Below are 14166 nucleotides of genomic sequence, written 5' to 3'. Positions count from 1 at the left end.
TCGAGGCCGAAATATTAACGTGTGGTGCAAGTGGACGGAATACGAGGGGGATCATGCGTGAATTGTTTAAAATAGATGATTATATTACCTATAGAAGCTAAAGAATAAGTATGATCAGAGAAATATTTAAAAGATATTTTGGTAGTCAGTCTTATGATGAAGAATTCCTTTTAGAGAGATGAGTGTCAATTTGTTTTTGGTGGTATATTTGCGGTTAATCCCTCAAAGGCTAATTTTGAATGTCCACGTTCAAGTTGGCTCCAGAGGTTGTCTATCAAAATAACGTTAATATAAAAAGTAAGCTGCTTTTAAATGGATAGCCTAAACATAATTCAACAGTTCACTCAAAAGTGGCTGTGTGTTTCTACAAACTAAATCGTATGAGTTGATCAACGTGACGTCTAGTCATCATGCTGACTCATTACTTTATTCGCAGCGAGCCTTTTACTCTCTGAACAATTAACACCGCAAAATACGAAATAATGACTTCAAATTATAAAAGTACAATTGCTACGTTAATCCGTCACAAGGAAAATTAAATAACCCCCATCTTCTAAATTAAACCACGATGCGGAACGAAGCAAAACTCTACTCTTTGACTTCGAAACAAATAGTTAATTACCTAGAGAGCTCGTTAGGCGTGGATTGTAGCGAACTTGCCTCTTTTTCTACAACCAACTCTTGCCTTAAGTTGGAAGGATTTTAAACGGGGCGCCGAAGAATGTGCTACTTACACAGTTTTTTTAACCAACCGTTGTACTTGTGAATGGAAACGGTTGAGAAATGAAGGTGACTCGCCGTCTGTAACTTCGTTTCGGAATCTCTTTGCTTTCTTTTTTTAGTTTTGAAGCCTTGAGTTCTGCTACTGACTAAAATGTACTGGTAATTATTGCGTACTAGGGTTTGGTTACGTCTCCGCCTGTGCAAATATTAAAAAATGATTTCCTGTTTCTTATTTTATTAATATGATCTCTATAAAAACTTGAATAATAGGTTTCCAACGACGGATGTACCGCAATGAAGACAAAATATAATAAGTAAGTAATAAGTAACAGAAGGTTTTAAACAAATATGTAACGCTTAAAATATTTGTTTTAATGCCGTCAATCGGGACAAATTAAAATGTTATTTAGGGTACCAAACACATCACATTACCTATCTATACTAATCTATACTAATATAATAAAGCTGAAGAGTTTGTTTGTTTGAACGCGCTAATCTCAGGAATTACTGGTCCGATTTGAAAAATTCTTTCAGTTTTAGATAGCCCATTTATCGAGGAAGGCTACGCTACGGTCATTAAGAGCGGAGTAGCAACGAAAAATGTTTTAAAAACGGGGAAAATTTTGACTCATTCTCTTAGGTGACGCAAGCGAAGTTGCCCGGGTCGGCTAGTTACCTATATACATTTAGATAATTGAAACTTCGTTTTATTTCATTAAAATATTATAATTTGATGTTGTTTGGTTTCATTAAAATATTATAATTTGATTTTATAGTATTAAATCGCATAATACGTAGTTATGATTGTGGATATAATGTTAATTTAGCTGCATTATTATCCATGTTTATAATTCTATATGAACATTAATTTGATTATGCTTTGTTCATTGGATTGTTTAACGTTTCAACGCTTACACTGAACGTTATCGATCGCGGCGTATTGAGATATCTCGACGTTAATCTACGAATAGTAGTTGATAAGAATAATCGAAAAGCTATAGCTGAATGGTCTAAGCATGTGCCTCCCACGCATGTATTAGAGTTAGATCCAGAGACAACAAACGAATGGCCTTTCAGGTTTTCTGTGTGTTGGAAATGATATTATCACTTGTTCTAAGAAAAAATATGTCCGGCCTGTAGAGTTTAAACTACCTGTAACATCAGATACCTGACTGTTCGATTTTTTGGATTGATTTTGGCTAGATAGATGGATTAAATATTTCGTTGAAAGTCTATATAAATGCATTTGGATCAGTACAACATGTGTCCAGGGTTTTCCTGCTTCAAAAGAACAGGTTTTTGTACGTCAGATGGCAATCGGTGCAATGGTAATAAACCCAAACCCGCCAAAATATTGATAGAAAAATGGAGATACATGGTGCTAAATGGTGGCATACATTAAATACGGTAACAAATAGAGCGTCGCCGCGAAACGACGCGCAGACACATCGCCCTACATCTGCGAAAAGTATGCAAGGGCTACCGAGTCAAGGACGGGCTCGGCTAAAGACATTAGTTCCTGTAGGCAACCTGAAGGTCCGCTTCGCCACTTTAAATGTGGGATCACTAACTGGTAAGACTAGAGAACTCCCGCAATGACCCCACAACCATATGGTTAGAATAGCCAGGAAGAGAGAGAGTTCTAGGGGAAAATATCGTCAAAGAACCTTGCATGACATGATTATTAAAGATGATTATGTAAAAAAATATAGTGTGATGATAGAAAGCCCATAAACTTTCAAATCGAGGTTACTATCTTACACAGAGATAAGCCCTTTCAAGTACTTATAAGTATCGCACAAATAATTGAAAAAACATTATGCAGCTCGCATTGTTCCTTGGGATTATTCTTTTAACTATGACGTCGTTCGCACGTTCGTAATTGCCCGAGTAGATGAATATAAGCTCCAATTACTAGCTAGACAATTTTATACCTGTAACTCATATTAAGTACTTCAAAGCAAATAGTTTATAAATTGATCTCACAAAATAAAACATTTGATCGTTACAATTTATTAATATTCCGGTCTTGTTACATGTATAAATTATCCTCGGGATGCTTTCAAAGATTTCTCCGTACTGTGTAATTTAGAGGTTCTAGTGAATGGTGTGGGGTAAATATCGAGCCTTGGAGGCTTTTTTTAGACGTGCGGTAGGTAAAGGTTGTTGCTACGGGTAGGAAAGGTATCTGGAATTAATTTATGTACATTCGGTTAGTATAAAAGCATTAATCGATTGGATTGTTTTCGATTGAGTTGTAGTACCTAATGTTTCGTTTTAATTTGAACGTTGCGTTGTAGAAACTATTAAATACGTACTTATTGACATATGGACTATTTCAAGTTTAAGCCCTAGTAATGTAAATTACCACAGTTAATTGACTTCGAGAAAGAATGACTGACAGCAACGTCCAATATTCCAATATTTACATTTAAAATTCATAACAAAACCGAAATAATGACGAAGGAGAACCATACTAACTAACTAGATTTGTTGTAAAAACAAAGTTGGCACTCATCACATGATTTACCTTGTCTTCAGAAACTTTATGCAGCCTCTAGTGTAGGGTACACTAAAGTCTAGAAGTAAGTACTTATTATTCTAACTTGAATTCCGTTATGATCTGGCAGACCCACTAACAGACTTGCAAACAGGGTTATATACTTATGAACATGTACGCTTAATTTTACACAAAAATGAGTAGATTTAAAAACAAAATCCAGGCCTATAAACAGACGATAAAAGAAATTCCTTGAGACAACGCATATAAACACATTTGGGTGAGCAATAAAGAGAGATCGCGGGAATGTATTCGGAACGAGCAAGCGTGCGTACGGTGCCACTATGAATAATATAATAGTGAATCTCTTGTACCATATATTTGGTACATTTAAATATTAGGTGCTTTGAGACTCGGTTATGGGTTTTAAGTGGTTTTAATATAATATATACTGTATTATTAAACAAAACAACTGCTTCTGTATTTATTATAAATGTATTTATCTGTATTTATATTTATCGTTGGTCCGAGTGGAATTTTATACGACACTGTTCACCAGATCTCGGGTCGGACAAAGTGCTATTATTGGTTATGAAGTCTCGGGTCAGGCGAGGTGCTGTTGGTCTTTCCTTTCGGCACTGCTAGAGGAGTGCTCTCTCTAAATGAGGCAAGCTTTTAGTCCACCTTGCTGACCAAGTTCGTCTTAGTCTTAGGTACATTGCACATCTTTAAAAACTGTGTTAAAAGAACTCTCCGTCACAGTTTAAGCAAGCAAAAGTACTTGCATCTTTAAAAGGTGATTGCTTAGGCTACTGGGATATCACAGCTCTCGATTAGACATTATTCACAGTAAAACACCTATTACCACATCGTATAGTCTGATAAAGTTAAATATATCTCGTATCACTAAGGTATTCCCCCGGGTACACTTGCCCTTGTACTTGACATATAAGTTTAGTTGTTGCCCTCACTAGTTCCAACGAGGGAATTGATCGGAGCTGTAATTTAGGATATCTACCTACTTTCTAGTTGGAAATGGCTATTTTTAGACTTAAATAACATTTTAGGAGAGTAGGAACGTGTAATTTGGATTTTTTGAAAATGCTAGTAATTAGAGCACGTAATGGTACGTAGCCAATCTGAGGGCTTATCACGTATCTCAGTTGACAACTAGTGTACCTCGTTGTCACGGTTCAGTTCATTGCTGCATTAATGTAAAGCGTTATTCATTAAATTGCAAGGATGAAAACAATGTACAGCATAGTGGCATTCAAAAAAAGTTGCCAACTGAGATACTTAATAGCCCTCTCTAATGTTGTAACTGATTGTGTTGAGTGTTGAACAGTGTTGAGTATTATAGTAACACTATTTTTTAAAAATGCTATAAAAAAATCCCTTAAATTCCCAAGGGACACAGCAAAACTACCCCAAAATATATCTCAAAATGGCCTCGAAACTCAGTACATTACATCCAAAACACTATCTCAAGTGGGCAGCCAAAAGATAAATACCTCTAATATGAAACACATTCCGCCCATATGCGGTGCAATAAAACTGCTATGACATATGTACGCCCGCGGCGGTGCTTTTGTTTGCTCTAATGCGATTTAAAATACAGCCAGTCGAACACAACCTTTTTGTGTTAGGGTGGGTAAGTGTGGTGCGGATTGTTTGTGGCTTACTGTCTTAACTGTACATGTACAGGATCTATAAGGACAAACATGGAGTAGGGATGTAAAGTCTATAATTATATTAAAGATACATCATATGGGTAGGTAGAGACCAAAGAACGTCACTTGCTACAAAATTTACCGAAGTATATTAATGTCACACAAAGAATAATATTATTTCTGTATTTTATTCAACACTCTGCTTTGGAGAAAACCACTGCTTGCGTTTGTGCGTCATGTGCGTTCTTTAAATACAATGATTCCCAGGGCGCAAAATTCGATAATGTCTTAAAGACTAAGAGAGCACCAATTTCACTATTATAAAGTTATATAAACCTTTGCCACAAACAGTTAGCTCAGTATAAACATATCTTACCAACAATGCAGGTCTTTGTAATACAATACTTTGTACAATTTAGTGTTCAAGTGATACGTTTGAAACAGTCGCTGAATTATAAAGGAATTTGTTTGAAAACAAAGTAACCTGCTTGCTTTTTGTTGAAGACAACGTTTTTAGTGGCAGTTCACTTGTTACAAGCATATAGTGTATTCTACCGGAAAATGTAATGTGGATTTATTAAAATCACATATTTTTGCTAACAGTGTAATGTAAATACGTTACTCCTTTATGTAAATGACATTAAGGTTATCTACCAAAAAATGTATTCCAACGTGGCAATATGTTCAAATTCGCAAAATTTCAATTGGCGTAAGGAACAAACTATGCTTTGTGTCAAACCTACGGGTTTGAATACATATTATATTATTAATCAGATCATAATTTAAGTTTTAAATAAATAGATGTTCAGTATTTTGCCGGCGTTGACAGTTCTAATATTGTAATATGTGTGTAATATGTTTCCACTATAATCTCAATAAGATATTCTAAAACAATATTTTGTAAAAAGTCACTTATTTACTATACAGAAAAAAACTTATAGTTATTTCTGAAACTATTTACCCATTGAACACAACAAATCAAAACTCCGTCCTGAAAAAACTAAATAAACATACCTTATATGATTGCCACTTAAAATTCATCGCCTCGTTCAATGTTCAGGAACATTTTCAGGCCAAATAATAACAAAAAAGGCTTGTTCCACAGATTTTAATGCAAGGGATGAACAGAAATAAATTCGCCAAGATTTTTCAGTGGACGCGAGGCGACTGCGTAATTTGTTTGCAACGCTCCTTGGGTTCCGTATGGTGAAAGATTTATTCGTATGGAATGGTTTATTTTGAAGCTGTAATTGCGTTTTAATTTTAGATTAGTCGTGATTTTTAGATATATTTGAATTTGGTTTGGGCAACACACAGACCAAGCGTTTATATGTTGATTTACATTCTTAAATCTATTTAAAACGTAGGTAACTAAAACATACTTTAAGGGGTACATATACTATGGTGTTTTTGGAAAGTAATTAGTAGAAAATGGATGTGAATGAGGCAAGGGAAGCTTGTTAGGATCGTACTAAGTGGGTTTCTTGTTTAAGTATCGTTAGTCTCCCCTATGGGAGAAAAGTGTGATTTTATTTATGTATGTATTTATAGAAACCGTGTTTCCCAGAATTGACTTTGGCCACCACCAGGCCTGTATTCGTTTTAAATACTATTCACACGCAAAGCCAAACGCCTTCCGAATATTTTAGACAGCAAACCAATCTAACTAACCACAAAAGAGAACACGATTTTTTAAACAAAATCACATATTTTGAATATCCATTCAAACACTACACACTACATAAAACTAAACGAACGTTATACTCCATCTATACGGAACCACTACCCAGTCTATAGTATATCGGATATCCCTCAAACTATGTGGTATATCCGTCATCCGTGACCTCGGTCCGTCACACGCCACTATATTACCGTTATTATGTTAATACATACATTTTTACTATACTCCTATATGGGTTATATGTTCGAAATGGCAATGTGATGAATTAATTAACGATTTTACGATATTAAGATATTATGGCACATACATATGTACATTATTATATATTGCTGGCATAAATACAATGAAATCGATCCATTATCTTTTGCACAATTAGATTCTACAAAACTTTATCATTCATATATTCAGACAACAAAATCAGACTTTGAAATTGATATAACATCAAAAATCTCATTTTTAAAATCTACAAACAAAATTTGTTCCGGCAGAACACTGGAGGCGCTTTTCAGCTTTTCATACAAAATTTCTCGATAGCTACTCAGTTACCAACGGTTAAAAGTAAGAAATACTTGGCAATTGATAGTCGATAGTAAGAAATCGCCCCTCTAAAGAAATAAAATTAAACAACAACATTCCTTACATACTAACACACACTAACCAGTATTAAAACGTCAGTTAAAATAAGTGAACAAGTGCTCACACAATAAAAGTTAAATAAAGCCTCTTTTCACAGCGGAAATCCATTCGTTGGAGCCCCAGCGCTAATTTCCTGCGAAGCCTTAACGTTTAGTTCTGAGATGTTCTACAATGTACAGTTGTACATGTAGAAAACTAATGGTGCTGTTTGGTTCAAGGAATTGACATGGAAATTGTAGAATATATAATATTAGTATATGTGACACTAAAATTAGGTCAAAATACAGTGACCTGTAGTGTAATTCTCGACCAATATTATCTTTCAACAACCGTCTATTGAAAAATATAGTATGAAAATCTGATCAGCGCCTCTAGCGGGCTCCATAGAAACTAATTATACAGCATATTTTAAAGGTAAAGGTGCACGTACTCGATAGGGCTGACTATCAAGAATCGCGCTACAGTCTTGCTCGCATCGTATGGTTAGTTTGTTAAATGTAAGCTCACTTATCACTCACAAATATTTTTGAATATTTATACGTCTCTTACTAAAAAATGCAAATAAAAAATCACGCTGTACTCAACCAGCCATATCTGCATCACCACAACAGGCGTACAAACCATAGGTAAACCTAACGCTTGTTTTAACCTAGAAATAGCACATGAAGGATTTTTTACTACGGAAAAAGAATAAGCAAACATATATGTCGCCGATAGAAGTTAGTTAGTTTTAATATAATTATTAAACTACTATACTTCTTACGATTGTAGTTTGTAGCACCTACCCTATATACTGCTGTAGTCCTAAAATTAATATCAATAAGTGTACTGCCCAGTATAATATGTTAGAAAAGACACCACTTAAACAGTAAAAAAGATCGTAAATCAAAATGTGTGAACAACATAAGTGTTTGATATAATGAGTAGACACTGTAAATGATAGCTAGTCACAAAAAACGCCTAGATTTATCTTAAAAATCTAGATTTATTTCTTCTAGTACTTAAGACCTAGACGTTTTAAAAACGGCAAAAAGCCGTTAAAACCTATTACTTATTTAGTGTTTAGCTTTAGATTTCTAGACGACTAAATGTTGTTGTTAACGTTCTTCGTGCTTAGTGCTTTAGTGCTAATGGTTTTATGACCTAGGTTTTAGAGGAGACAACTTAGGACATTGTTTTATATAATTTATGGAGTTTGTAATTACTTAGATGAGTTATTGAAAGTTGGTTTAGTTAGAAACACTACTTAAAACATAACGTACGTATAAAATACACCATTTATACAAATAAACTAACTACCGCTCGTGACTTCGTTCGCGTTGACTTTAGATTTCCCGCTTTCTCTCCATTTTTAATTCCCGTCTCCCATTAGTTAGCCTACAGTTTCCTTAATAAATACACTATCCAATACAAAAAAACTTTCAATACGAATCAGTGTCGTTCCTGAGATTAGCGCGTTCAAACAAACATACTATTCAGCCTGATATTATTTGCATAGATTACTATTCGACATTTTTTACAAGCTTACGCGCAACGATTTTCAGTTTGTCACGGATACTTACTAAACTCCAGAATACTATTAAGAATATTTGAAGACAAGTCCGATGCCTGGGAGCACTATGTCTGACTCGGGAATGAAACTTGGGACCTAGACCATTATTGGCGGTTACATAAATACTACTAACCACAGTGATGTTATTTCAATTACATTCTGGTATTCAGGTCTTCCTTCAACAATAACAGAACCTAGTTTTCACTTTCTTTGTAAAGCAATGGGATATGCTTCCAGGAACTATTCAACAAACTGGGTTAAAATACTAGCTGTTGTCTAGAACGCCACCTGTGTTGAATGATTTTTTGTTTAAGAAGCCTATTTTCTTTCCAGGAATATCTGTCACCTAGCCTATATATTGCAAAAGTGTGGCAAATAAACAAACAGATAATAGTGTTTTAGTGTAAATGAGGATGAATTTGTTTTTGGATTACGCCCACGGTTCTGCTGATGTAATTGTTTTTATCTATAATAGTGGTCTATCCCTTGATATTGACTTTTCAATTATATTTGTGCAAAATTCTATCAAAATCGGCCCAAAAATTTAGCCGTGAAAACTGATATTTTTTTCCTTTAAAGAGTAGTAAACCTTCAAGTTTACTAATATTAACAAATTTTAGTTTCCTCAACTACTTTTTAAACAAATTTCATATCCTAAACTAGATAATAAACTCAGATAGTTCCCACAAAACTTGCTGAAAAAAATACTCAGCATTATCTAATCTGAAAAAAAGGGCAAAAATATATATTTTAACAAAGTAACAAAAAGGCCCCGTAGGCTTTTCATGAACCGGAAATTAGTATCTTCAGGCGTTTCTCGTGAAAAGCCTCCGAGCGAGAGCGGAAGTGACGAATTTCCGAGCCCAAGTGGCCAATGGTAATACTGTCGAATTAAATGGTACCACGAGTGAACTCCACCTGCCGGGAATGTTGCCCTATATTATGTATCCGGGTTATAATGTAATGTTACGTATTCTACTTAGAGGTTAGGGGTTAATTATATCCAACTTTTTAGGTATTTGGTAATGTTTTAAATAATATTTAAGATATAATCGTATGTATAATATGATCGTTTGTTATACGTGCAGTTTTTTATAGCTCTTCGTGCAAACAATTTTAAGCACTTGTAAGATCATATTGATTTTTTGCTTAAAACGTAGCTAGAGGATGTCAAAATGAAACAACTTCTTCCCGATTTACAATGTAATATTTCATAGCACTTGAGACAATTAAATAAAAATTGTAAAGATGCATTCAGCGCTTTGCCAGACTTGGAAATTGAATTTGAAATCTCGTAATCTTTATCAACTTCTGTTGAACCACAGAAACGATCACGGAATTACTAAAACTCAGCCAATTTAAAACTTGTGGCTTATACATAATCTAGTCTTTTCCTAAATTATAACCTATCTTCTTGTATAATAACCGAAATATAAACATTAAAAATACGAAATTGAAACAAAAGCTGTACTATGATCCAAGCTCAAATTAAAAGGTCTCGGTCGAGAGCATCTACTAAAAGGGAGGTACAGATTAGAACATAGACTTGCAAGTTACTCTTTAGCGAATGCTCGCTGTTACGTTCGACATCATATTAAGGATGCGTAGGCAATTACAAGTCACATTCTCATAAATATGCGTTGTAAACTTAATTTCATTTTTCCAAATTCGTACCAAAGTTTCACGCAACACAACGTTGCGTGAAACTTTGGGACGAATAGAACATCTTTCACACATACTTCCTACTATTTTTTTCATACATTTTTGTTTTAAAATATGTATGTGACACCTAATTAGAACTGTGGCGACACTTTAGCATTAAAAAACCATAATAAATGTTCAATTTGCTCTAATCGCAATAAAACTGTACGTCATCATAACAAGTACGCCATTGTTCGGTTATACGCAATAACTCAAATGTATACTACACTTTAAGCTATCAGTACGAAGCGCACAAAGGGAAGCTAGTTCCTTAAGAATTTTTCACAATAGCCGCTTGTCCCGAGTTAAGTAATTAATTATAAGAGTACTGAATAATTCGGAACAGCTCCTACTGAACAGTGCTCAGTACAATACTGACACTACTGAGGAATTAACTAAAGAATAGTAAACGTTTCTAGGAAGCTGCTCGGCTTAAATGTATAATCGAGTTGTCTGTTTACAGATAGGTTTTTTTTGTACTAGATAGTCTACTTTTATAATGAATATATTTATTCTGTGATAGTTTTGCTTGATTGACGATTCCTGAAAAATAATACACAGATGTTATATTACCTATCTCCATGCAATATTTTTACAAAATCGATCCAATATTTGTAAAACTGTAATGAAGATATTTTTAGGATTAGTAAAAAATGAGTAGGATGAATAAAAAATTAACAGCTCTAGATTATCACAAATTAATAGTTAGGAGTACCACATCAAATTACACCAACTCGAAAGGTTCGTAACGGTATTTGGGGGCGCGCAATACAATACTGATCTTTTGTAAAATAATAATCGACTATTTAAATGAATGAAATGAAATGAAATGAATGAAATGAAAATGAAATGAAAATAATTTTATTGTTGGCAATAAACAAATACATACAATAAAAAAAAGAGAACAATATGTGCACGTATTGCCAACAATGAGGCCCTCATTCAGCTATATGCTGCAATACCACGAAGATATTGCAGCGCTGGTTTTCAATGAGAGCCTCATTTTGAGCGATACTGTTACTTATCTGGTTACTACATTATTATTTTTAGTATTTAACTTTATTATTTTATTTTTATCTGCCTCTTCATCGCAATGACAGTTCGCAAGGATCCAAAAAACATCAGTCGCTGTTCAGTATTAAGAAATTGAGGTCAATGACCTCAAAGTAAAATCTAACAACTAAATAACTATTCATTTTTACGAAATAAAACTTTATTTCTAAGTTACCTAGTATATTCACGGGTAATAAAATCAAAGGAATCTGGGCTTCAATGCGTAGCGTCGCCATACATCACCTCAAGCCGTTGCACCGTTCACCAGTATAACCGCACGATTTACACAGCTTCGCGAATAAAACGTGCTGCACCATATATATCGCTTTTTACTTTAGAAGGGTTATACTTATTTTAGATTTTGTAGGATATTATACAAAATTACATGGAAGTTTTCTACTACTATTGACAATTTAGCAATTGCGTTAAAAAATCTGTTCAGCGTTTCAAGCGTACCTATTCCGCAGAAACTTATTATCCAGTATGACTGCCTCCGTGGCGCAGTGGTTTAGGTCACCACGCCGCAACCATTGCGTCGGGAGGTCGTGGGTTCGATTCCCACACAGGACAATTATTTGTGCGATCTACAACTTGTTTCGGGTCTGGTTGTGCATTATGTCCGTTGCTTGTATGTTTGTAAAAGTCCCCGCGACACAAGAGCAATTCTAAGTGCGGGAGTTGTCTTTTTTAATAAAATAAATTAAAAAAAAAAGTGATTATAACTGTTAAACTTGCAACGCTAGCTTAAATCTTCAAAAAAATCCGCCGTTTTTAAATTGAGCTTATTGTTGTTGAGAACCTGTGTAAGTTATCCTTATTTATTCATTGAGATAATAAAAATGTGGTACTACTGTTGATCTCATCATTTTCACCTATTCAGAAGAAGACATGTGAAGACACGACACCACTTTATGAACACTATAAATAGTTTATTGGTTACTACTCACTGTTTGATTACTAGGAATTCTAATCAATTCACCCTACTGTACGGTAATTACTTAGTAAAAAAGCAATTCATACATTAACACCTTCCCTACATAATAATCAGGAAGAATCCAACAATAAATAAAACAAAAGTGGCAATATCTGTCTGTGACAAAGAGTTGGATATTGTGCAGTACTTGAACGTTAATATTCTGCTTGTTGAATACAATAGTGTTTCGTGAACTCATCTCGTTACAATACTTGTGTAGTTCACTTCCTACTTATAGCTATAAGCTGATCGCTGAATACTGTGACCGGGTCGATGTTGCTAAATTGATTTTTAAAGTTTGATAGTCCTTTTTTAAATTGAAGTGTGGGAAGTCCCACTGCTGGGCAAGAGTCTCTTCCCGCAATGAGGGAGGAATTAGGCATTGAGTCCACCACGCTGGCCAATTGCGAGTTGGGACTTAAAGACAGTAGGAAAGTTAATATTCTGGTTGTTGAATACAATAGTGTTTCGTGAGCTCATCTCGTTACAATACTTGTGTAGTTCACTTCCTACTTTGTGGTAGGTCAGCAGGCTTATCACGTATCTCAGTTGACAACTACTGTACGTCAAATTGATGGTCGCTATTCTCTACATTGCTGTTCTGACATAACGTGTTAATCACTTTAATCTAAGGGAGAAAACAATGTACAGCATGGTGGCTTTCAAGTAGTTGTCAACTGAGATACATGATAGTCCCACTGATCAATGTTGCTGAATTGCTTTTTAGAGTTTGTTAGTCCTTTTTTAAATTAAAGTGTAGGAATGTAATAAAATAAAGTAAACCCCTTAATAAAGGTACCACTTCTAGGCAAGGGACTCCTCCCGCAATGAGGGAGGGGTAGGCCTTGACTCCACTGTTAGTAAACCTTATATTATAGTGTAGATTTAATTCCTGCTCTAAACATTCATATTGTACCAAGTGGCGTTTTCTGGTCTCTGCCTACCCCAATGGGAAGAAGGCGTGATTTTATGTAAGTCTAATTATTAACTAAACAGACAGGCGATTAATGACTAAACATCATTTTTTTCGCACTAACTGAAAAAAATATTATATTGTCATGAATAACATCTGAAAATGATATATCAAAAAACAAAATAACTTAGTCAAAACGACGGTAAACTTAAATTTTCATCGCGTAAAAGGTCGTTTTGTCCAGTCATATGAATACAAGAATCACTACAGTTCAAAAACGTAACTAATTCTATATCCCTAATACCTCAAAACGTCTCAGATTATAACAGAATTCCTCCTCAAAGCAGAATTCGTATAATAATAGCAAGTAGAAAGGCCACATCTCTCCGTCATTACGAGTGTAATTGCCAACTATAAATCTTACGAAGTTTCACGATGACGGATAGTTCCTGCGGCTGGCGTACACGGCTATCTCAGATATTCTATTTTGAATTTCATTTTGATAACTGTATTTATGCTGGCTAGATGTAAATAACTTTGTATAAAACGAAAAACAAAAATAAATATGTTTATCTTTTGATGAAGAAATACAGCAGAAAACTAAAATAGTAGTAAGTCCTTAATAAGATACACAATAGTTGTTTGATCTGATCATAAATTAATCGATAATGATTATTATAAAAGCTTATAGGCATTATGATTTTCAACCATGCCAATTGATTAGGGGATTTCACAAATCCATCAGGAAAATTCGGAGACCCGTC

The sequence above is a fragment of the Anticarsia gemmatalis genome, chromosome 15 (assembly GCF_050436995.1).
Source record: "Anticarsia gemmatalis isolate Benzon Research Colony breed Stoneville strain chromosome 15, ilAntGemm2 primary, whole genome shotgun sequence".
NCBI classification, from domain to species: domain Eukaryota; kingdom Metazoa; phylum Arthropoda; class Insecta; order Lepidoptera; family Erebidae; genus Anticarsia; species Anticarsia gemmatalis.
The sequence above is the reverse complement of the archived record's forward strand: the minus strand, read 5'-3'. Positions refer to the sequence as shown.